Source organism: Ovis aries, chromosome 2 (assembly GCF_016772045.2).
Source record: "Ovis aries strain OAR_USU_Benz2616 breed Rambouillet chromosome 2, ARS-UI_Ramb_v3.0, whole genome shotgun sequence".
In the NCBI taxonomy this organism is placed as follows: domain Eukaryota; kingdom Metazoa; phylum Chordata; class Mammalia; order Artiodactyla; family Bovidae; genus Ovis; species Ovis aries.
The window spans coordinates 104,816,963-104,843,255 of NC_056055.1; the positions used below are offsets into that span (position 1 = coordinate 104,816,963).

A 26,293-nucleotide genomic window follows, 5' to 3' on the forward strand; every position below is an offset into this window, starting at 1 on the left:
AGTATATTGATGACAATTTAGGTACCGTGCTGATTTAGGGGGCTGTATTTTTAAATTCTTTGGAGTCACATGCCTGTTTGAGAAACTGATAATTGCTATAGACTTTAGGGGTTTCACAGGTCTTTGACTTCATTTAAGATTGTCTCTGCCTTTCAATAATTCAGTTCAACCAAGGAGACAGGCAAGAAAATAAAATATGTGTTGCCTGCTGTCAGGGAAATTTGAGTTTAGTGTTTTGAGAACATAGATAAAGGAGTAGTTTTATTTTGGGTGAAATGCTAGGGAAAGTTCTGGAGAGGCCATGCCATTTAAATTTGGCCTTGAAGAATGAGAGAGTTAAATCAGCTAAAGGTTGGAAAAACATTCTAAGCAGAGGGAACACAAGGAATAAGACCTATTCAAAAAGGCATGGTGAGGATTTAGGTCTTGCCATGGTATAGCTGAAGTGGGAGGTGGGCTAGATATAAAATTGGAGTGGTAAGAGAAGGGCTACCCAAGAGGATTGAGTAACTTTCTCCAGTTTTGAAATGTTTGAATGACTGTAATGATTTTGCCTGCAAATTATTTTCATCTTTAGTTTCATGGCTCTGTAATTTACTACTTCACTTGCATGTATAATTAAACAGTGAAGGAAATGGCAGCCCACTCCAGTGTTCTTGCCTGGAGAATCCCAGGGACGGGGGAGCCTGGTGGGCTGCCGTCTGTGGGGTCGCACAGAGTCGGACATGACTGAAGGGACTTAGCAGCAGCAGCAGCAGCAGCAGCAGGTGAAGAGATGTTGACTACTTTCTCAAGACTTTTGGATATGAAGGGACTTGAGGCAGGAGAAAACTGGAAGAGATTGTGGTGTTCAGAGAAGTTTATTCAAGTTGGGGCAGACTTGCATGTATTTAAATAAAAGGAAGGACCCAGTAGTGATGGAAAGAGGGTAATTGAAATAAACCTACTAAAAAGATGGGACGGTTGATCCAACAAGGAATTGATACTTTGCGTCAGGAAAGAATGAGGAAATAATCTAGTGTATAATGAATGGCTCCTGTACATTGTATTTAGAATTACCAGGCTTGTGTAAGACTTACGGTTGGCTTATGGGTAAATTGGGGCTGTGGCCCGACCTTGAGTCTTAGGGCTGCTGTTTCATCGTGCATATTTAATTCCTTTTATAAATATCTTTAAGGTCTTTGCTAAGTTCTGGTGATAGGAGAATGTATCAGAGTTCATGCTCTTGATGAACTGAGTTGAGGTCGTTAAGGATACAGGATAGATATATGAAAGGGTCAAAAATAAATATAAAGAGAGAATTTCAACAGTTCTTTCTCGTGCTTGTGGCTGCAGGCTGTGGCCAGATCAGGCACTCTTCATCTCTTTTCCGGGTGTGGGGAAAATGAAGTTAGGGTCTGTGGTATTTTCCCCGTTTCAGTTTCTCGTTTAGAAGTGAATTCAGATGGTTCTGCACTTAGTTGTCCTCACTGGGCGTTCATAGATAATTTTAACTGTAAACTGTGAAGAGGATTAATTTTTATGGTGACCTCTTTTCTTTCTTTTAAGTTAGGCCACAATGTTAATCGCTAATTTCTTATCTGATGGATGCTATTAATAAAAGAATCACCCTCTTACGAGGAAAATTATTCCTAAATAAAGCTTTAAAATTTAGCACGTGTTTGAACATAGACTTGACCCTGTGCTTAAAATAAGGAGGTTTTTGGTCATTGTTATAATGCCCTTTGGGCATGGTGTTAATTGACTTTAGAAATTAAAATGGAACTTCATTAGGGAGCCATTACTCTTGCGTTAATATTCTCTTTGCTCTGAATCCTTACCGAAAAAACATACGCTCTTTAAATATATATATATATTTTATATATGTGTTTGATCTATACATTTAATATATATAAATATACAAACCTTGTGTACGGGTTTTTTTGTTGAAAACCTGTGTAGTATTTTAATGATAAATAAAGGTGTGAGGAGTGTTTGAAGAGAAATTCTGATCAGGTTGTGTCTTTGTGCTAATAACTGACTGAAGGCTGTAGGGTCAGTAGATGGCGTGCTTCTAGACTCATTCAGTCAGCAGCATGTGCAGAAGCACCGTGTATACAGCAGAGCATAGGAAAGCCATGGTTTCTGGGCCAGGCTTCCAGTCTCAGTTCAGTTCAGGCAGTCGCTCAGTCGTCTCCAACTCTTTGCGACCCCATGAGTCGCAGCACGCCAGGCCTCCCTGTCCATCACCAACTCCTGGAGCTCACTCAGACTCACGTCCATCGAGTCCTTGATGCCATCCAGCCATCTCATCCTCTGTCGTTCCCTTCTCCTCCTGCCCTCAATCCCTCCCAGCATCAAGTCTTTTCCAGTGAGTCAACTCTTTGCATGAGGTGGCCAAAGTACTGGAGCTTCAGCTTCAGCATCATTCCTTCCAAAGAAATCCCTGGGCTGATCTCCTTCAGAATGGACTGGTTGGATCTCCTTGCAGTCCAAGGGACCCTCAGGCGTCTTCTCCAACACCACAGTTCAAAAGCATCAGTTCTTCGGTGCTCAGCCTTCTTCACAGCCCAACTCTCACATCCATACATGACCACAGGAAAAACCATAGCCTTGACTAGACGGACCTTAGTCAGCAAAGTAATGTCTCTGCTTTTGAATATGCTCTCTAGGTTGGTCAGAACTTTCTTCCAAGGAGTAAGCATCTTTTAATTTCATGGCTGCAATCACCATCTGCAGTGATTTTGGAGCCCCAAAAATAAAGTCTGACACTGTTTCCATTGTTTCCCCATCTATTTCCCATGAAGTGATGGGACCAGATGCCATGATCTTCGTTTTCTGAATGTTGAGCTTTCAGCCAACGTTTTCACTCTCCACTTTCACTTTCATCAAGAGGCTTTTCAGTTCTTCTTCACTTTCTGCCATATGGGTGGTGTCATCTGCATATCTGAGGTTACTGATATTTCTCCCAGAAATCTTGATTCCAGCTTGTGTTTCTTCCAGTCCAGCGTTTCTCATGATGTACTCTGCATAGAAGTTAAATAAGCAGGGTGACAATATACAGCCTTGATGTACTCCTTTTCCTATTTGGAACCAGTCTGTTGTTCCATGTCCAGTTCTAACTGTTGCTTCCCAACCAGCATACAGATTTCTCAAGAGGTAGGTCAGGTGGTCTCGTATTCCCACCTCTCTCAGAATTTTCCACAGTTTATTGTGATCCAGACAGTCAAAGGCTTTGGCATAGTCAATAAAGCAGAAATAGATGTTTTCTGGAACTCTCTTGCTTTTTCCGTGATCCAACGGATGTTGGCAATTTGATCTCTGGTTCCTCTGCCTTTTCGAAAACCAGCTTGAACATCAGGAAGTTCTCGGTTCATGTATTGCTGAAGCCTGGCTTGGAGAATTTTGAGCATTACTTGACTAGCATGTGAGATGAGTGCAATTGTGCAGTAGTTTGAGCATTCTTTTGCATTGCCTTTCTTTGGGATTGGAATGAAGACTGCCCTTTTCCAGTCCTGTGGCCCCTGCTGAGTTTTCCAAATTTGCTGGCATATTGAGTGCACCACTTTCACAGCATCATCTTCCAGGATTTGAAACAGCTCAACTGGAATTCCATCACCTCCACTAGCTTTGTTTGTAGTGATGCTGTCTAAGGCCCACTTGACTTCACATTCTAAGATGTCTGGCTCTAGATGAGTGATCACATCATCATGATTATCTGGGTTGTGAAGATCTCTTTTGTACAGTTCTTCTGTGTATTCTTGCCACCTCTTCTTAATATCTTCTGCTTCTGTTAGGTCTATACCATTTCTGTCCTTTATCGAGCCCATCTTTGCCTGAAAAGTTCCCTTGGTATCTCTAATTTTCTTGAAGAGATCTCTAGTCTTTCCCATTCTGTTCTTTTCGTCTGTTTCATTGCATTGATGGCTGAAGAAGGCTTTCTTATCTCTTCTTGCTCTTCTTTGGAACTCTGCATTCAGATGCTTATATCTTTCCTTTTCTCCTTTGCTTTTTGCCTCTCTTCTTGTCACAGCTATTTGTACTGCCTCCCCAGACAGCCATTTTGCTTTTTTCATTTCTTTTCCATGGGGATGGTCTTGATCCCTTTCTCCTGTACATTGTTACGAACCTCATTCCATAGTTTGTCAGGCACTCCATCTATCAGATCTAGGCCCTTAAATCTATTTCTCACTTCCACTGTATAATCAGTATAAGGGATTTGATTTAGGTCATACCTGAATGGTCTAGCGGTTTTCCCTACTTTCTTCAGTTTAAGTCTGAATTTGGTAATAAGGAGTGAGCCACAGTCAGCTCCTGGTCTTGTTTTTGCTGACTGTATAGAGCTTTTCCATCTTTGGCTGCGAAGAATAGAATCAATCTGATTTTGGTGTTGACCATCTGGTGATGTCCATGTGTAGAGTCTTCTCTTGTGTTGTTGGAAGAGTGTGTTTGCTAGTGGAAACAAATTAAACAAGAGTAGTTGATGCTGTTATCCGATGTGGGTATATGTAAGTGCTTATTACCTCATTTGCACCAGCAGAGGCCTTTTTCGTATTCTGAAATCTGCAGCAAAGAGATGAGTAGAATCTGACGGAAGAGCGGGGGAAGGATGTATGAGGCGGTGGGCACACTGAGGAAGGGAGTGTGCCTGTGGAGAGGGCGGTCCTGCAGAAGCAGACCCAGAAGGTGAACTGTGTGTAAGCAGGAGGCGTGCAGGATGTGGTGACTAGGCCCGCCGGTAAGGGTCTTGTAATGTAAGGCTTTTGACTATATCCTAAAGGCTCCAGAAAGCCATTGCTGGGCAAAGATCAGATTCTCTTTTTAAATATTGGGGAAGATCACTCAGGAGTGGAGCAGAGGGGAACAGGGGTTGATGAGAGGTTTGAGCAAATATGGGGAGGCCAGTTAGCCTTGTGTGATCATAGTCTGCCTGGGGTGATGATGGGTGCTTTTTGAGAATTCAGTAATGAACTATTTTGAGAGATCTGAAGTAGGTGAAAAACTGGATACTTGTGTAAAACAAATAGCACGCGCCTCTTCTAAGTGTAAAGCTTTGTTCAGTGTATATAGTTCTTGAATCTCATTTAAGGATCCTGAATTACACTGTGGATCTGTATCCTAAAGACAGTACAAGGCTGTTTTGAAAACTAATCATTTTTCCCCACTCTGGGGAGGGGGTATCCCTTGTTTATTTTAATTTTTAATGAAACTTTAATATTCAAATTATATAGTCTTTTGGCTTTACTGATTTGAAAACAGACTTTCTTTTCAGTTTTAAACATATCTGACCTCCTCTCTGGATTATTTATTTGACCCTTAATTAACTCCTAAGGCAGGGAATTCAGTCTGCCCAAATGTTAAACAGTGCCATTTAAAATTTGGAAGCCCAAAGCAAAACAGGCTGAGGTTACCATATCCAAGCCAAGCAGACTCATTTTGAATAACAAAATAAGCTTATTAAATGAGCACAGTTCCAGGGAATATGTCATATGAAGACTGGAGAAGCAGGTACCAGTGGTTGGGGGCTCAGGATGAAACCATGGGCCTGGCCAGAAGATTCTTGTTTTCCTCTTTCATGCAGCTCAGATAAATATGAGTTTTTTAACCTGTGTGAAAATTTTGTATGAATGGTTCCATACAGAATCATACAGATTCCTTGGTGTGTGGCTTCTTTAGCTCAGCATTGTTTTTGAGATTCAGCTCTGTTGTTGGGTACAGTTGCAGATGGCTCTTTTGCCTGGCTGTATAGTGTTCCATTGTCTGAGTATGTAATTTGCTTATCTGATGGTAATGATAACCCTGTATGCAAAAGAGACACAGATGTGTAGAACGGACTTTTGGACTCTGTGGGAGACGGAGAGGGTGGGATGATTTGGGAGAATGGCATTGAAACATGTATACTATCATGTAGGAAATGAATTGCCAGTCTATGTTCGATACAGGATACAGGATGCTTGGGGCTGGTGCACAGGGATGATCCAGAGAGATGATACGGGGTTGGGGGGTGGGAGGTGGGAAGGGGGTTCAGGATTGGGAACTCATGTACACCCATGGCGGATTCATGTCAATGTATGGCAAAACCAATACAGTATTGTAAAGCAAAATAAAGTAGAAATAAAAATTTAAAATAGAAAAAAAATATTAAAATAAAAAAATAAAATACACATAACGTAGAAAAAATTTGCTTATCTGTACTAATATTCATGGGCATTTGGATTGTCTTGGTTTTTGGATATTAGGAATAATGCTACTATGAACATATTTGCCCTTGTCTTTTGATGAACGTATGTACACATCTCTATTGGGTATGTTTCTAAGAGTTGGTTTTAATACTTTTGTGTTTACTTTAGCTTTCTGTCGTGTTATTTTTATTATTATTATTTGGCTTTTTATTTCGTTTTTTCTTTCTGCACATTGTCTTACGATCAGTTTTAGTAGATACAAACATTTTTGTAACGTGATGGTTTCTCTTTATAATTTGTACTTCTAGTAGCATTTTGCTTTACATCCTTGTTAATTCCTAGTATTGTTTATTTTAGTCTGTTGGGTATATAAAACTCCATGCAGTGTTAGTATACTATTATGTTTGGTTTTATAGCTGATATTTTCTTTTTTCAGAATTTTCTGGTCAGTCTTACCTTTTCAGTCAAGGTGAACTTTAGGATCACTTTGAAGTTTATAAAATATGTTGAAATTTTTATTTAGAATGTACTGATTTATAAGTTACTTTGAAGTGAATTGGCAGCTTGCAATATTGAGTCTTCCAATTCAAAACAAGACATTTCCCAGTTAATTTGAGGCTTCTTTTATGGTCCCCAGTTGAGGGATATGGATTCTTTATACAGATCACGCACATTTTTTACTAAGTGGATACCTCATTGTTATGAGTTTTTAAAAGTCTGAATATGATATTTTTAAATTTTCTAATTGGATTACAAACCTTGATAAGGTATATTATTTCTTTAATGTTTAGCTGTATTTTTTCTATTGATATTATTTTATTTGGATATTCCTCAGTTTTAGTAAGTTAAATTAACATGCCTTTTCATGTGTGGTATGTGTGTGTATTTGTGTGTTTTATTATTCTCCTTTTTAAAAGGAATTGGGAATTTTTCTTTCATCTGTTCGTGGGAACACTATAAATAGCTTTAGAACATCCTATTCCTTGACTGTGTAACAGATCATGCATGAAATACCTGGATTTGATATTTGGAATGTAGCTTTTTTGCTTTCTCTGTTCCATGCAAGATATTAACCTTTTATGGTTATTATTCTTTGAATCAGTTTTGCTGACTCTTTATTCATTGGACCTTATTCTCATAATCAGCATTGAGTTCAGAAATTAGTCACCTATGATTTTTTTCACTTTTCTTTTTCTCATTTTTAGTTATGTGTATTTATGACCTCTCTGTAGCTTTTGAGCAGGCTGATTAGTGACTTGCAGGTTACATTGAACTTTATCTCTAAGACACAGCCCTTTTTGTGTGGATCTCACTTGATGGCGTTCGTAATTCCCCTTCTCTGCTTTCCTAGGTTCATGTTTCGTTTCGTTTGTCTTTCTGACTTCTTCATCTGTATACTTATTAATTTATTTCATTCTTATTTAGTAACATAGATCTTTAAACTGTGAAGTTTCTCTTATTAAAGATTTGGTAGTGACCTGTAGATTCTGACACTGTTTTAAGTTTAATTATAATTTTTGAGATAATCTATAATTATGTGTTTGATTTCCCCTTTGGTCTAACATTTATTTATGAGAGAGTATTTTAAATTCTTGTAGGTTTGTGGATTTTTGGTTAGCTTTGCTGTTGTCATAAATCTCCAGTTTTATTTTATCATGATTAGAATGTTTGAGTTATTTCTTCTTTCTGTAATTTGTTAAGATACTCTCTACTGGTCTAATATTTCACTCTCTGTGTGGTGTCGTGACTCCTGGAATAGAAGAATAGTTCTCTTTTTATGATGTAGAGTTACATGTGAATGCATAGATAATGAGTATGCGCCTGTGTGTCTCAGCTTAATTTTTTGTATATTCTTAACTTTTTACTTGCTCCAACTGTCGTGGCCTGAAATAAGTTTATTAGTAGCTTTTATTGATGGATGATTTTATGTCTGTTTTTCCTTTGTGGTATTATATGTAATATGCACATATTTAGATTTTTAAGTTTCATTGAAACATAATTGGCTTACATAAAACTATGCACATTTGAAGCATATAATTTGGTATGTTTTGGAATGTGTATCACCCTTGAGAGTCACAATTAAGATAACCAACATATGTATCACTGTTCAGAGTTTCCTTGTGCACCTTTATAGCCCCGTATTATCCCTTCCCCATGCAACTACTCATCTGCTTTTTCACTACAGATTGGTATACCTTTTCTAGAATTTTATGTTAGTGAAATTATATACTATGTCCTCTTTTTTTTCTTTTTAACTCATCATAATTATTTTTAGACTCAGCCATGCTGTTGGGAGTATTAATAGTTCATTCCTTTTCTTGGCCAGAATTATTCCCTTGCAGAGACACTAGTTTGTCTATCCATTCATCTGTTAGTGTATACTTGGGTTGTTGCCAGTTTTGCGCTATTACAAATAAATATGCCGTGAACATTTGTGTACAAGTCTTTGGGCTTTTTCTTTAGGTGGTAAGTACCTAGTTGTGGAATGGCTAGATCAAATGGGAGGTATATGTTTAAGGTTTTAAGACATCGTTATTGTTTTCCAAAGTGGTTTTACTATTTGGCATTTCCATGAGCTGCATCAGAGTTATTTACTGTTGCTTCAGACCCTTGCTGAGTCAGTTTGCTAGGGCTACCGTAACCAAACACAGTAGACTGAGGGGCTTAAGCAACAGAAATGAATTTCCTTGTGGTTCCTGAGGGTGGAAGTCCGAGATCCAGGTGTTAGCAGAGTTGCTGCCTCCTGAGGCCGTTTTCCTTGTTTGTAAATGACTGCTGCTCTGTTGTTGCCTCTTCACACAGTCTTTTCTTTGTAGTCTTGTTTTGTGTCTAAGTTTCCTCTTCTTGTAGGGTCTGATTGTATTAGGGCTCACTCTAACTTGGTTTTAGTTTAATCATCTTTAAAGACCCAGATATTCTGAGGTACTGGGGGTTAGGGCTTGAGCCTATAAAGTTTGGGGCACACAGTTAAGACCAGCACTTGTTGAGTGGGGTCAGTTGTGATTTTAGCCTTTCTGTGGATCACAAAAAACTGGAGAATTCTTCAATAGATGGGAATACCAGACCACCTAACCTGCCTCCTGAGAAATCTGTATGCAGGTCAAGAAGCAACAGTTTGAACCGAGATGGAATAACAGACTGGTTCCAAATTGGGAAAGAAGCACATCAAGGCTATATATTGTCACCTTGCTTATTTAACTTAATATGCAGAGTACATCATGCAAAATGCTGGGCTGGATAAAACACAAGCTGGAATCAAGACTGCAGAGAGAAATATCAATAACCTCAGATATGCAGATGATACCACCCTAAAGGCAAAAAGCAAAGAGGAACTAAAGAGCTTCTTGATGAAAGCGAAAGAGGAGAGTGAAAAAGTTGGCTTAAAACTCAGTATTCAAAAAACGTAAGATCATGGTATCTGTTCCCATCACTTCATGGGAAATAAATGGGGAAACAGTGGAAACAGTGTCAGACTATTTTTTGGGGCTCCAAAATCACTGCAGCCATGAAATTAAAAGATGCTTACTCCTTGAAAGAAAAGTTATAACCAACCTAGATAGCATATTGAAAAGCAGAGACATTACTTTTCTGACAAATGTCTGTCTAGTCAAAGCTGTGGTTTTTCCAGGAGTCCTGTATGAATGTGAGAAGAAAGCTGAGCACCAAAGAATTGATGCTTTTGAACTGTTGTGTTGAAGATGACTTGAGAGTCCCTTGGACAGCAAGGAGATCAAACCAGTCAATCCTAAAGGAAATCAGTCCTGATATTCATTGGAAGGACTGAAGCTAAAGCCCCAGTACTTTGGCCATCTGATGCGAAGAACTGACTCACTGGAAAAGACCCTGATTCTGGGAAAGAGTGAAGGCAGGAGGAGAAGGGGACGACAGATGAGGAGATGGTTGGATGGCATCACTGACTCAATGGACATGGGTTTGAGCATTCTCCAGGAGTTGGGAAGCCTTGCGTGCTGCAGTCCATGGGGTTGCAGAGAGTCAGACATAACTGAGTGGCTGAACTGAACTGAACTAAAGAGATGCATCTTGGTATCCATTGGCATTTCTCTAAATGACTAATATTGTTGAGCATATTTTCATCTGCTTATTGCCATCCATATATCTTATTTGGCAAGGTATCTGTTAAAATTTCCTGCTCATTTTTAAATTGGGACTGTTTGGTTTCTTACTGTTGAGTACTGAGAAATGTTTATTTTGGATACAAGTTCTTTATCACATACATGCTTTGAAAATATTTTCTGCCAGTCTCTGGTTTGTCTTTTCATTCTTGTAACATTATCTTCTAATGAGCAGAAGTTTTAAATTTTGATGAAATCTGTTTCATCAATTTATTCTTTTATGAATTGTGCTTCTGGTGTTGTATTTTAGATGTCTTTGACAAACCCAGATACACAAAGATTTTCTTCTGTGTTATCTTCTAGAAGTTTTACAGTTTTATGAGTTACATCTAGGTCTATGCTATGATCTACTTTGTGACCTTTTTGGGGTATATAACATGGAGTATAGATCAGGTATGTGGTTTATTTTTTGTTTTTTTTTTTTTGCTCATTCAGTTCAGTTCAGTTCAGACGCTGAGTCGTGTCCGACTCTTTGCAACCCAATGAATCGCAGCACGCCAGGCCTCCCTGTCCATCACCAGCTCCCGGAGTTCACTCAGACTCATGTCCATAGAGTCCGTGATGCCATCCAGCCATCTCATCCTCTGTCGTCCCCTTCTCCTCCTGCCCCCAATCCCTCCCAGGATCAGCGTCTTTTCCAATGAGTCAACTCTTCGCATGAGATGCTTAAAGTACTGGAGCTTCAACTTTAGCATCATTTCTTCCAAAGAAATCCCAGGGCTGATCTCCTTCAGAATGGACTGGTTGGATCTCCTTGTAGTCGAAGGACTCTGAAGAGTCTTCTCCAACACCACAGTTCAAAAGCATCAATTCTTCAATGCTCAGCCTTCTTCACAGTCCAACTCTCACATCCATACATGACCGCAGGAAAAACCATAGCCTTGACTAGACGGACCTTAGTCGGCAAAGTAATGTCTCTGCTTTTGAATATGCTATCTAGGTTGGTCATAACTTTCCTTCCAAGGAGTAAGCGTCTTTTAATTTCATGGCTGCAGCAATTTTGGAGCCCCAAAAATAAAGTCTGACACTGTTTCCACTGTTTCCCCATCTATTTCCCATGAAGTGTTGGAACTGGATGCCATGATCATCGTTTTCTGAATGTTGAGCTTTAAGCCAACTTTTTGCTCTCCACTTTCACTTTCATCAAGAGGCTTTTTAGTTTCTCTTCACTTTCTGCCATAAGGGTGGTGTCATCTGCATATCTGAGGTTATTGATATTTCTCCCGGCAGTCTTTATTCCAGCTTGTGTTTCTTGCAGTCCAGCATTTCTCATGATGTACTCTGCATAGAAGTTAAATAAGCAGGGTGACAGTATACAGCCTTGACGTACTCCTTTTCCTATTTGGAACCAGTCTGTTGTTCCATGTCCAGTTCTAACTGTTGCTTCCTGATCTGCATACAGATTTCTCAAGAGGCAGGATAGGTGGTCTGGTATTCCCATCTCTTTCAGAATTTTCCACAGTTTATTGTGATCCAGACAGTCAAAGGCTTTGACATAGTCAATAAAGCAGAAATAGATGTTTTTCTGGAACTCTCTTGCTTTTTCCATGATCCAGAAGATGTTGGCAATTTGATCTCTGGTTCCTCTGCCTTTTCTAAAACCAGCTTGAACATCAGGGAGTTCACGGTTCACGTATTGCTGAAGCCTGGCTTGGAGAATTTTGAGCATTACTTGACTAGCATGTGAGATGAGTGCAATTGTGCGGTAGTTTGAGCATTCTTTTGCATTCCCTTTCTTTGGGATTGGAATGAAAACTGACCTTTTCCAGTCCTGTGGCCCCTGCTGAGTGTTCCAAATTTGCTGGCATATTGAGTGCAGCACTTTCACAGCATCACTTTCAGGATTTGAAACAGCTCAACTGGAATTCCATCACCTCCACTAGCTTTGTTTGTAGGGATGCTTTCTAAGGCCCACTTGACTTCACATTCCAAGATGTCTGGCTCTAGATGAGTGATCACATCATCATGATTATCTGGGTCGTGAAGATCTTTTTTGTACAGTTCTTCTGTGTATTCTTGCCACCTCTTCTTAATATCTTCTGCTTGTGTTAGGTCCCTACCATTTCTGTCCTTTATCGAGCCCATCTTTGCCTGAAATGTTCCCTTGGTATCTCTGATTTTCCTGGAGAGATCTCTAGTCTTTCCCATTCTGTTGTTTTCCTCTATTTCTTTGCATTGATCACTGAGGAAGGCTTTCTTATGTCTTCTTGCTATTCTTTGGAACTCTGCATTCAGATGCTTATATCTTTCCTTTTCTCCTTTACTTTTCGCCTCTCTTCTTTTCACAGCTATTTGTAAGACAGCCATTTTGCTTTTTTGCCTTTCTTTTCCATGGGGATGGTCTTGATCCCTTTCTCCTGCACATTGTCACGAACCTCATTCCATAGTTCATCAGGCACTCTATCTATCCAATCTAGGCCCTTAAATCTATTTCTCACTTCCACTGTATAATCATAAGGGATTTGATTTAGGTCATACCTGAATGGTCCAGTGGTTTTCCCTACTTTCTTGAATTTGAGTCTGAACTTGGTAATAAGGAGTTCATGATCTGAGCCACAGTCAGCTCCTGGTCTTGTTTTTGTTGACTGTATAGAGTTTCTCCATCTTTGGCTGCAAAGAGTAGAATCAGTCTGATGTTGGTGTTGACCATCTGGTGATGTCCATGTGTAGAGTCTTCTCTTGTGTTGTTGGAAGAGGGTGTTTGCTATAACCAGTGCATGTTCTTGGCAAAACTCTACTAGTCTTTGTCCTGCTTCATTCCGCATTCCAAGGCCAAATTCGCCTGTTCCTCCAGGTGTTTCTTTACTTCCTACTTTTGCATTCCAGTCCCCTATAATGAAAAGGACATCTTCTTTGGGTGTTAGTTCTAAAAGGTCTTGTAGGTCTTCATAGAACCGTTCAACTTCAGCTTCTTCAGCGTTACTGGTTGGGGCATAGACTTGGATCACTGTGCTATTGAATGGTTTGCCTTGGAGACGAACAGAGATCATTCTGTCGTTTTTGAGATTGCATCCAAGTACTGCATTTCAGACTCTTTTGTTGACCATGATGGCTACTCCATTTCTTCTGAGGGATTCCTGCCGGCAGTAGTCAATATAATGGTCATCTGAGTTAAATTCACTGATTCCAGTCCATTTTAGTACACTGATTCCTAGAATGTTGACGTTCACCCTTGCCATCTCTTGTTTGACCACTTCCAATTTGCCTTGATTCATGGACCTGACATTCCAGGTTCCTATGCAATATTGCTCTTTACAGCATCGGATTTGCTTGTATCACCAGTCACATCCACAATTGGGTATTGTTCAGGGCAAAGACTAATAGAGTTTTGCCAAGAGAGAGTTGGACTGTGAAGAAGGCTGAGCACTGAAGAATTGATGCGTTTGAACTGTGGTGTTGGAGAAGACTCTTGAGAGTCCCTTGGACTGCACGGAGATCCAGTCCATTGTGAAGGAGATCAACCCTGGGATTTCTTTGGAAGAAATGATGCTAAAGCTGAAGCTCCAGTACTTTGGCCACCTCATGCGAAGAGTTGACTCATTGGAAAAGACTCTGATGCTGGGAGGGATCGGGGGCAGGAGGAGAAGGGGACGACTGAGGATGAGATGGCTGGATGGCATCACGGACTGATGGATGTGAGTCTGAGTGAACTCCGGGAGCTGGTGATGGACAGGGAGGCCTGGCGTGCTGCGATTTATGGAGTCGCAAAGAGTCGGACATGACTGAGCGACTGAACTGAACTGCACATGCCTTCATTCTTTCTGGAGTTATTTCTCCACTGATCTCCAGTAGCATTCAGTTATTTTAGTTCATTTGTTGACAAGGTATTCTTTACTGAATTGCCTCTGCACCTTTGCTGAAAATCAGTTGCCCAATAATGTGTGATTCTATTTCTGAGCTCTGTTCTGTGCCATTGATCTTTTTGTGTATCTTAATGCCAATATCATGTTCTCTTGATTACTGTAACTTTAAAAATTAGTCTTGAAGCCACTTACTCTTAAGTCTTCAAATGCTCTTCTTCCTGAAAGTTGTTCTGGCTCTTTTTAACAGTAGAAACTTTCCTGAAAATTATAGTTTCTTTTCCTATATTAGATTCATAACCAGTGTTCTGTTCCTCAAATAAAATAAATTCTGATTCTAATCCTTGATTATTTATACTAATCAGGGAAAGTGATGGGAAAGCTGTACCTGCCAATATTGTGACATGAGATATATCCCAAGTATAGATGATTCCCTGTGGGAAGTACCTGTAGGATCTCCCTGTGATCCCTGCATTCATAGCAGTCTTTCTGGAGTGGATTTTAAGGGCAGAGTTTTAGCAGGTAATCAGTCATCTTCCAAGGTAGAGGCACGTGTTTTAAGAATGTCGTTTACATTGAGCAGATTGAGGAGAAGACCCTACCTTACTGCTCTTCTGTCTTCAGAGAGGAAAAGGGGTTAATGCCTGCTTCAGGTAGGGCAGTTAGAGAGAGGGGGCTTAGGGCATTTACTGTGGGTCAGGGGAGAGTGGTTGCAAGAAATAAGATTTTGGACTTAAGTCTTATTTGGGGGTATGTTTTATTTGTCAGTTTTGTTCCAGTGTTTATTTGTTTGTCTTGATTCTAAAGTTCTTAGGACTCTTGTATAATTCAGAAAGCCTGAAATTTAAGAGGAGACGATAAAGAGGAAAAAAAGACTGAAAAGATTCAGAACTAACCTGTCTTCTTACTTTTATTTCAGTTCAGCAAAATCTCCCTGCTTGTGCTTCATACATACATTGCTCATATTGTGGAATGGTATTTTTCTATTTAGCAAAAGTATTTGCTTGCTTATTCCACTTGACCCAGAAGAGCAGATTTTAGACCTTCTCCCCACTCTCCTTTTTTTCCCAGAAAACTAGGAGCTGCTGACATATGGTGGCAGTTTGTGTGACCTTCCCCTAGAGTTGGGCAGTAGAGAACCTACTACCCCAGATAATGACTCAGATAATGACTTTAAGGAGACCCTTATGTATCCTTGAGATGTGAGGGCCACTGTCTAGGTTTGAAAGAGAACATCTCCTTACTGTTCTGGTTAGAATACGGGAATGAAGAAAGATTTCCACTGGCCTTATTCCCCCTGTAGTCTTTGCCATTGTTGTTTTTCAGTTTTATTATCTAGTATATATTGGTTTCTTGGAAGAATTAAAACATCATTTCAGTCGACATCTCACTGCATATAGCTCTTGAGAAAGCTCCATGGTAGAATGGTGCCTCTTTGCTGCTGCTGCTGCCCTGCCCAGGTTTCAGAAATATCAGAGAGGAATGTGGAGACATTTATGTCTTTTTATATAAGTATGAGCCCAAAGGATGCTTTTGAGGAAATACAGGTGACTGGAGGATGAGGCTTTTTGATGGAAGATCAGGGCCAAAGGTAGGAAGCCAGGTGATGAATGACCTCGTTGTTCAGTTGCTGTCATGTCAGACTCTTTGCCACCCCATGAATTGCAGCACACCGGTGAATGACCTCATTCATAAGCAAGTAAAGTGTTTAGACTTCATTCTGTTAGTGAGGGGAAGTCATTGCTAGGTTTTAAAACAGGAGGTGACATGATCTGATTGGGTCTGTGGTGTAGTGGCAGGCACCGAGTTAATTCTGTTTTGGGTGTGGGCTGGTTGGGAGATCTTGATGTGTCCTTGGGAAATAAACATAGGTTTTAAAAGGACCCAGGCTACTGGGAGCAGTGGGAGTTTGCACAAAGTGTCTGAGCTGCCTGCCTGTTTCTGAAGGAGGACTTTAGAGGCCCTGCTAGCGGTGCTTTTCCCAGCACAGGTTGGTCTCTTCCGCACACAGTTCTCCAGGAGTCAGGTCTTTGCTGAGTCTCAGACTTGAATATATTAGTGTTTGTTCCTTTCCAGATCTCCCTGGAGAGTTCTTGGCTCCATTCTTTCCTTGGGGTCTGCTCTGCCTTGCACTTTCACAAAGCAAAACTGGGATCCTCAGTTCTTGCCCCTTCTCCAGGAAGGGAACCTGAAGGACATTTTGCCTAAAGATCTGTGCTTAGCGCTAGGGTTCAGAATGATGATTTATCGCTCCAGTCCACCTTCAGTTTGCCTCTCACAAGGAGGCGTTTTGTATGAAGCTGGTACCACATTTCTGTAGATCTGTCAAAATCTGATTCTGGCTGGTTATAAACATAACAGTGATAATCCTTTAATTCTGATGCCTAAAAACAATAAAGCTTTCAGTAAATGTGCATTTAAATTCCAGTCCTGGTACCCATTTGCACCCTCTCCCTGTGTGCTTGTGTTTAAAGCCAATTATGTTCATATGTTTGCAGTGTAACTTGCCGTTCAGTATTTCTCTTCAGTATAACACTAGATGTCAAATGAAATTTTTCCTTATTTTCCTTACAGACAGTTTTTTAAATCTCAGAAGTGTGTAAATTTTCTTACAACCCTTCTTTTTGACTTGAATCTGTTTGACTTGACCCAAGCAGACTTCTGTACCTGGTGCTTATATTTTGGGCATTTCCCCTGGAAGTTTTTTTTTTTTTCTGGGGCTGGAGATGAGGACACATCACATTACAGGTGGAAAAAAATGTAAATGGCCAAAACTAATAAAAAGCACATGTACACAGGAGGGGAAGAAAATAGTGTGAGGAAAGTAAAAGTTGAAAATAGGTGGTTAGCAGGTAAGACAGAGCAGTCTGAATAAGAGGTTTAGTTGAGAGGTGATTATTAAGACTATAGAATAAAGTTGCTTAGATAGAGCCTCTTAGAACCACCACCTGTGGCTGTGATGCACTGACTTTGATTTTGAAAACATTTAGTGTCTGTAATAGATTATTTGGTTCTGTTCAGTCGCTCAGTTGTGTCCGACTCTTTGTGACCCCATGGATTGCAGCATACCAGACTTCCCTGTCCATCACCAGCTCCCAGAGCTTGCTCAAACTCATGTCCCTTGAGTAGGTGATGCATCCAACCATCTTATCCTCTTATCATCCCCTTCTCCCACCTTCAGTCTTTCCCAGCATCAGGGTCTTTTCCAATGAGTCAACTCTTCGCATCAGTGGCCAGAGTATTGGCGTTTCAGCTTTAGCATCAGTCCTTCCAATGAATATTCAGGACTGATTTCCTTTACAATGGACTGGTTGGATCTCCTTGCAGTCCAAGGGACTCTAAAGAATCTTCAACATCACGGTTCAAAAACATCAATTCTTCTGCACTCAGTTTTCTTTATAGAAAAGAAATTATTTGGAATCATTTGGTGAGTGCTTTTCAAAGTGTGGTCCTGGCATAGCAGCCAGGTACTTCACTGGTACTTGTTAGGAATGCAAATTATTGAGCCCACCCCATACTTGAACCAGAATCTCTGGTGGTGGGCCCAGAAACCCTGAAGTTTCAGGCCCAAATGTTACAGAAAATATGGCTCTAGGTCAGTAGTGCTAGGAAATTATGCTAGTTACATACGGTGGTGCTGGAGAAGACACTTGAGAATCCTGTGAATAGCAAAGAGATCAAACAAGTCAATGCTAAAGGAAATCAACCCTGAATATTCATTGGGAGGACCGATGCTGAAGCTTCAGTACTTTGGCCACCTAATGCAAAGAGCTGGCTTATTGGATGCTGGTGGGAAAGATGCCCTGATGTTGGTGGGAAAGGTTGAGGCCTAGAGGAGAAAGAGGCAACAGAGGATAAGGTGGATGGCATCACTGACTCAGTGGACATGAGACTGAGCAAATTCTGGGAGATAGTGAAGGGCAGGGAAGCCTGGCGTGCTGCAGTTCATGGGGTCGCAAAGAGTTGGACAGAACTGAGCGACTGAACAACAATGTAATTGAGTACTCTGTTTCAGAGATCCTTTCTCTTCTTTTTTGCTCTGGTAATCCTTATTTGTAGCTATAATTTCAATGAAAAAAAAATTCCAAAGACTTGATGTTGTATTGAGTGTTACGTGTTCAGGTTCCACTCGGTGAGCAGCTTGCATTTTCTATAGCTTTACAGCTCTCAGCCTTTCTCTGTAGTTTTTATATAGACAGGGTAAGTATACCTTCTTTCTCTTTCTTTAGGTTTTTAATCAGGATTATGCCTCTTTAGATTTCCATGTGGAAATGTGTGTGTGGTTTTAGGAGTTGAAATTTGCTTGAAAGATATACAAAGAAGTGGGTCTTAATAGTAATTAAAACAGAATTGATGGAAGACATTTTATTGAGGTTTTTCTTTTGAGTTTATGGTATGAGATGAGAAAATTCCTTAGAAACATACATGTCATGATCTAACTAAAGATAATATTTAAAAGTTATTTCTGAGTGGTTTAGTGATATAAAATACCTTCAAAGGCACACAGTCTGCCTGTCATCCTCGTCCCTCGGCCACTGGTTCTCTACGCCTGAGTTGGCCAGTCTTGTTTCCCCATCCTTTTACGTACCTGTGCGTGCACGCACACGCTTATAAATGTATTGCTGTTGAAGTGCATGTATTTTTTGCCATAAGCAGTAGCATATCATACCTTCTATGATGGACAGTGACAGTTTTTGAACTCTTGGGCCGGTGCTGCTGTACTGTGGTAAGCATATATGCATATAACACATGCATGCGTGCACATACACCTCTAACCTTCACACGTGTTCATGTATCAGCATATCTGTAGCATACGTCTCTACAAGTTGGCCACCCGTGTCACCAAGAGCATATGCCTGTGCAGTTTCGATAGCTGCTGTCACATTGCCCTCTGTAAAAGCCGTGTCAGTTTGAACTCCCACCAGCAGTGCAAGAAGGTGCTTATTTCTCCACAGCATCACCAACAAATTGTTTTGAATTTTTGCCAGTGTGGTTGGTAGAAGGTAATTTCTGAGCATAGTTTTAATTATGTATCATGTTGATCATCTGTTTGTTTCCCTTTCCCATGAGTTTCTGTCTGGTGGCTCAGATGGTAAAGAATCTGCCCACAATGCCAGAGACCCAGGTTTGATCCCTGGGTTGGAAAGATCCCCTGGAGAATGGAATGATAACCGACTCCAGTATTCTTGCCTGGGAAATCCCATGGACACAGGAGCCTGGCTACAGTCCATGGGGTCGCAAAAAGTTGTACACGACTGAGTGACTGTTTCTTTGATCCCATGAATTGCTGGTAGCTTTTGAATATACCTCTCTAACTTTTCATTTACACAACCAATGTTCTTTGAGGAACTTCTCTCTAGCACTTTGTGAGCCTGAGAGATACCAAATTGAAAATTTTGCTGTGGGGTTGATTTTTGTTTTTGGAACTGAATTTTTCACTATTTGCTCAAAAATGTATCATTTTGGAAGCATTAAAAATAAATAAATTTTAAAGAGTTAACAGTTTAGCAGCAACCCAAAAATAAAAAATGAAGCCACCCATCAGTAACAGACTACTGGGCATAAAAGAGGTAAGTGGTGAGGATTTACTGTGCAGCACACTGAGCTATGTCCAATATCTTGCAATAACCTATAGTGGAAAATAGCCTGAAAAAATATATGTAACTGAATCACTTTGCTGTACACCTACAACTAACACAACATTGTAAATCAACTGTATTTCAACAGTAACAACAAAAAAATGAAACCAGCTGCTCAGTATTTTTACTTAAATGCTAAATGCTAGCCTAGTTCTAGAACTGAAAGTGACTGACTTGTCTTTCTAGAAGTATATGTTTTGAATATGTAATGAGATTTCTTTTCTCGTGGCTTTGAAGAATTGATTTTACTACTTTATTGTCAGACCTTTCATGTACAAAGTGTGATCAGGGATTTCTCCATGCAGTCTGGCACAAGAGTTTAGATTGACACTTGAGCTTTGTACCTCAAATATTCTTTTCCTTATCTGCTGTTATATATCAAATAGATGAGATTTTTTTTCAAGTGAAGATTGAATTGTTTTCTCACGTTTATTGTGAACTGGCAGAAAGATGAGGATCTTGCTTTGAGACAGTTAGCTTTGGCTGGATAGGAAATATTCCTCTTTGTCTTACTTCCTTGTCCTTTTCACTTTGACTTTTAAAACTAGGTACAAATGCAAAATCCAAAAATAAATTTAGGGTGAATCAAAATTCTGGTTGAATTAAGATACTGTAATTTAGTTATATGGCATTTGACTTTAAATATATGTAATTTTTTTTAAATTTACTTTTTTCATTGAAGGATAATTGCTTTACAGAATTTTCTTGTTTTCTGTCAGATCTCAATGTGAATCAGCCATAGGTATACATATATCCCCTCCCTTTTGAACCTTCCTCTCATCTTCCTCCCCACCCCACCCTTCTAGGTTGATACAGAGCAGCTGTTTGAGTTTCTTGAAACATACAGCAAATTTCCATTGGTTGTCTGTTTTATATGTGTAATGTAAGTTCCCATGTTACTCTCTCCATACAGCTCACCCTCTCCTGACCTCTCCCCGTGTCCATAAGTCTGTTCTCTGTCTATTTCTCCTTTGCTGCCCTGCAAATAAATTCTTCAGTACCATTTTCTCCAGATTCTGTATATGTGCATAAGTATACAATATTTATCTTTCTCTTTCTGACTTACTTCACTCTGTATAATAGGCTCTAGGTTCATCCATCTCATCAGAACTGACTCAGATGCCTTCCTTTTGATGGTTGGGTAATATTCCATTGTGGTATATATATTACAACTTCTTTATCCATTCATTTGTTGATGGACATCTGGATTGCTTCCATGTTCTAGCTAAATAGTGCTGCAGTGAACAATGGGATACATGGGTCTTTTTCAGTTTTGGCTTCCTCAGGGTATATACCTAGGAGTGGGATTGCTGGGTCATATGGTGCTTTTATTCCTAGTTTTTTAAGGAATCTCCATACCATCTTCCATAGTGGTTGTATCAGTTTACATTCCCACCAACAGTGCAAGAGGGTTTCTCCACACCCTCTCCAGCATTTATTGTTTGTAGACTTTTGGATGATGGCCATTCTGACTGGTGTGAGATGATATCTCATTGTAGTTTTGATTTGCATTCTCTAACAATGAGCAATGTGTTTGTTAGCGATCTGTATGTCTTCTTTGGAGAAATGTCTGTTTAGGTCGTTTTCCCACTTTTTGATTGGGTTGTTTGTTTTTCTGGTATTGAGTTGTATCAGCTGCTTGTATATTTTGGAAATTAGTCCTTTGTCAGTTTTTCACTTGCTATTATTTTCTTCCATTCTGAGGGTTGTCTTTTCACCTTGCTTATAGTTTCCTTTGCTGTGCAAAAGCTTTTAAGTTTAATCAGGCCCCGCTTGTTTACTTTTGTTTTCATTTCCGTTACTCTAGGAGTGGGTCGTGGAGGATCTTGCTTTGATTTATGTCATCGAGTGTTCTGCCTGTGTTTTCCTCTGAGTTTTCTAGTTTCTGGCCTTATATTTAGGTCTTTAATCCATTTTGAGTTCATCTTTGTGTATGGTGTTAGGAAGTGTTTTAATTTCATTCTTTAACATGTAGCTGTCCAGTTTTCCCAGCACCACTTACTGAAGAGGCTGTCTTTGCCCCATTGTATATTCTTGCCTCCTTTGTCAAAAATAAGGTACCCATAGGTGCATGGGTTTATTTCTGGGCTTTCTATCTTGTTCCATTGGTCTAAATTTCTGTTTTTGTGCCAGTACCGTGCTATCTTGATGACTGTAGCTTTGTAGTATAATCTGAAGTCAGGAAGATTGATTCCTCCAACTCCATTCTTCTTTTTCAACACTGCTTTGGCTGTTCAGGGTCTTTTGTGTTTCTATATGAATTGTGAAATTTTTTATTCTAGTTCTGTGAAAAAGGCCTTTGGTAGTTTGATAGGGATCACGTTGAATCTGTAGATTGCATTTGGTAGTATAGTCATTTTCCCAATATTGATTCTTCCTACCTAGGATCATGGAATATCTCTCCATCTGTCTGTGTCATCTTTGATTTCTTTCATCAGTGTCTTATAATTTTCTGTGTACAGTTCTTTTGTCTCCTTAGGTGTTCCTAGACATTCCTAGATATTTTGTCTCCTTGGGTATTCCTAGATATTTTATTCTTTTTGTTGCAGTGGTGAATAGGATTGACTCCTTAATTTCTCTTTCTGATTTTTCATTGTTAGTATATAGAAATGCAAGTGATTTCTGTGTATTGATTTTGTATCCTGTGACTTCGCTAAATTCACTGATTAGCTCTAGTAATTTTCTGATAGTATCTTTAGGGTTTTCTGTGTATAGTATCTGGAGAAGGCAATGGCACCTCACTCCAGTACTCTTGCCTGGAAAATCCCTTGGATGGAGGAGCCTGGTGGGCTGCAATCCATGGGGTCGTGAAGAGTTGGACACCACTGAGTGACTTCACTTTCACTTTTCACTTTCATGCATTGGAGAAGGAAATGGCACCCCACTCCGGTGTTCTTGCCTGGAGAATCCCAGGGATGGGGGAGCCTGGTGGGCTACCATCTGTGGGGTCGCACACAGTCGGACATGACTGAAGCGACTTAGCAGCATGTACAGTATCATGTCATCTGCAAACAGTGAGAGCTTTACTTCTTCTTTTCCGATCTGGACTCCTTTTATTTCTTTCTCTTCTCTGATATTACTTGTTGCTTTTCCCTTGCTGCTTTTAATATTCTTTCTTTGTGTTTAATTGTTGTTAGATTGATTAGTATGTGTCTTGGCATGTTTTTCCTTGGCTTTATCCTGTATGGGACTCTTTGCACCTTTTGGATTTGATTGACTATTTCCTTTTCCATGTTGGGGAAATTTTCAACTATAATCTTCAAAAATTTTCTCATACCCTTTCTTTTTCTCTTCTTCTGGGACCCCTGCAATTTGAATTTTGGTGCGTTTGATATTGTCCCAAAGGTCTCTGAGACTATCCTCAGTTCTTTTCATTCTTTTTACTTTATTCTGCTCTTCAGAAGGTGTTTCCACCATTTTATCTTCCAACTCACTGATTTGTTCTTCTGCTTCACATATTCTGCTATCGATTCCTTCTAGAGTAGTTTTCATTTCAGTAATTGTGTTGTTTGTCTGTGTATGTTTATTCTTTTAAATCTTCTAGGTCTTTGTTAATTCTTGCATTTCCTCCATTTTATTTTCAAGGTTTTTGATCATCTTTACTGTCATTATTCTGAATTCTTTTTCTGGAAGTTTGCCTACTTCCTCTTCATTTATTTGGACTTCTGTGTCTCTAGTTTGTTCTTTCATCTGTGCAGGATTTCTCTGCCTTTTCTTTTTTTAAAAAACTTACTGAGGTCTCCTTTTCCCAGGCTTCAGGGTTGAATTCTTTCTTCCTTTTGGTTTCTCCCCCCTTAAGATTGGTGCAGTAGTTTGTGTAAGCTTCGTATAGGGTGAGATTTATGCTGAGTTTTTTGTGTTTTTCCTCTTACGGCCGAGGCTGAGTGAGCTGGTAATCCTGTCTGCTGATGACTGGGTTTGTATTTGTTTTGTTTGTTGTTTAGATGAGGTGTCCGGCACAGGGTGCTACTGGTGGTTGGGTGATGCCGGGTCTTGTGTTCAAGTGGTTTCCTTTGTGTGAGTTCTCACTATTTGATACTCCCTAGGGTTAGTTCTCTGGTAGTCTAGGGTCTTGGAGTCAGTGCTCCCACTCCAAAGGCTTAGGACTTGATCTCTGGTCAGGAAGGAATATTCCACAAGTGGTTAGTTATGGCATTAAGTGAGATTAAAACACATACCCAATAACGAGAAACCAAAGATGAACCCCAAACAAATGGCAGTTACAAAATCAGGCAAATGATAATTAAAATAATGGAATATATACATATACATCCATAAGCAAAATCAAAACAGTCCAACAAAAATAAAGTACAGTAGATTGACCTGGCAAATAAAGGAAGCCAAAAGTTATATCTACCAGTTAAGAACTAAAGTAACTAAAACACAAACTGGAAAACAAAACTAAAGCAAGGTGCCAAGTGGGGAATAAAGTGATGAAAACAAAACTAACAAATGAGAGGAAAGGAAAGAAAGAAAAGAAAGAATAGATATGCAAAGTTAAATAAAAGTAGATAAAGAAGATATATATAACGTTAAAGATTAACTGCAAGGGGGAAAGAACAGTAGGAAAAGCAAACAAAGAAATAAATATAGAAAAAATAATGTTTTAAAAATTAAGAATGAAAATTAGAAATTAAAAAAAGAAAAAAAAAGAGGGAAGAAAAAAACTCCACAGAACTGCAGAAGACAACGTAGAGGCAGAGGTTTGTAACAATGAGAAATAGTGTGCTTGAAAAAAAAAAACCTCAAAAGCTTAATTAGATTTCACAGTGCCAATAAAATCGACAACTACAACAGAGTTGGGGGTGGGAGAAGAAGTAAAGAAAAAAAAATGTCCAGAAGAAACTACAGAACCAGTCAAAACATAAGAATAGTAGATGTTTCTCGAGTCACTGCTGCCAGTGTCCTTTCCCTTGCTGGGAGTCTCAGGCCTCCTCACCTCCCTAGGAGGCCCTCCGACACTGTGCTGGCCTCTGGGCCTGCTGTAGGGGCAGCTCAGATCCTAATCTGGTCCTGCTCCTGTGTGTTCTTGCCTCCAGTGTCCACAGCTGTCACAACTAGTGCGTTTTCTTTTGTGGGAGTGCTCAGTGTCCTTTTATGTCTTCTGTAGACACAGAATCTGCCTGGTTGATCGTCTGGATTTAATCTGCAGCTTGTACAGCTGGTGGGAAGGTTTTGGGTCTTCTTCCTTAGTCACACTGCCTTTGGGTCATCCACTGGGGTTTGCTCCTGAGGCTGCCCTGGAGGACTTGGGTTTGCCCCTGTGAGGGCCAGGTGCAGAGGTGGTGCAGCTGCTTGGGTCACAGGGGTTCTGGCAGCACCAGGTGAGTTGGCAGCTAGGGCAGCAGGAAATACAGTGCTCTAGAAGGGCATGGCTGGAGAAGGCAACGGCATCCCACTCCAGTGTTCTTGCCTGGAGAATCCCAGGGACGGGGGAGCCTGGTGGGCTGCCGTCTATGGGGTCACACAGAGTCGGACACGACTGAAGCGACTTAGCAGCAGCAGCAGCAGCAGCAGCAGCAGCAGCAGCAGCAGCAGCAGCAGCAAGGTATGGCAACCAGTACTGGCCAGTACGCTCCAGTATTCTTGCCTGGAGAACCCCCCTGACAGAGAAGCCTGGCAGGCCACAGGCCACAGGGTCACAAAGAGGTGGACACGACTGAAGCGACCCTGCTTCCATAGACGCAAGACTTTCTTTTTTGCCTGTGACAGCTCTGCCCCAGTGAGAGCTGAGCGTGAAGGTGGCACAGCTGCTTGGGTTGTGAGGACCCTGGCGGTGCCTGGTGTACAGGGACATGGGACTCCTCGGCTGCAGGAGTTATGGCCCTATCAGAGTCTTTTTTTGAGCCTCTTGTAGCTGGTCATGCGACGGTCTTTTTGGCTAGTCTTTCTCCATAGCTCTTCCTCTTCAGGCACTTAGAGGGCTTCCTTGCCTGGGGCCCTTCTCTGTAGATCGGCGTGTCAGGCACTTAAAGGGGCACCCTGGGTGGGGTCCTACTCTGTGGTTCAGCACATCAGTCACTTAAACGGGCACCCTGGGTGGGGTCCTAGTCTGTAGTTTGGTGCATCAGGTGCTTGACAGCCCAGCCTCTCTTGTTGAGCTGCTGATGCTGGCATGTGGGGAGAGGCTATGGGGATGGCTACAGCCCCTACCCATGATTCAGCAGGATCTCCTTGCTTCCATGGCTGCCCGGCTTTCCTCCACAGGCATTTCCCACCACAGTCTCCTCCCTCACATCCGCTTGGTCCATCTCCCCACAGTCAACAGCAGCCTCATCCTGGGATTGCTCCATGATCCCTAAGGTTCAGCTCCCAGCCACTGCACCTTGTAGGGATGCAGGTCCCTGTCCAGGGTGTGTATGGCTGCAGTGAGGACTGCCTGATTCTCATTCCATGTAGGCTGCCACGGATCAGCTGTTTCACTCTCGGCCTTAAATGTTTCTCCCTGACTCAGACAGTTGCCCCAGTGTGGGGACTGGACCCCTGCTTCAGTTCCCCCACTGCTGAGGGCAGGCCCAGTCCTAGTAACACTCTTGTGTTCCCCCGTAGTTCCTTCATCC

At 40.7% G+C, this 26,293-nt stretch overlaps 1 protein-coding gene and 1 long non-coding RNA gene across 2 annotated transcripts in view; both read left to right on the forward strand.

The window, feature by feature from the left end:
* Positions 1-26,293, forward strand: part of XKR6 (XK related 6) — a 307,100-nt gene that overhangs the window by 40,910 nt on the left and 239,897 nt on the right. The gene's annotated exons all lie outside the window — the stretch shown is intronic.
* LOC132657149 (uncharacterized) overlaps positions 1-26,293 on the forward strand; it is a 95,739-nt gene that overhangs the window by 39,658 nt on the left and 29,788 nt on the right. Inside the window, exon 1 of the long non-coding RNA XR_009599561.1 lies at positions 1-26,293. This exon is cut by the window's left edge and continues 39,658 nt beyond it; it is cut by the window's right edge and continues 22,873 nt beyond it. This is a non-coding gene — a long non-coding RNA (uncharacterized LOC132657149).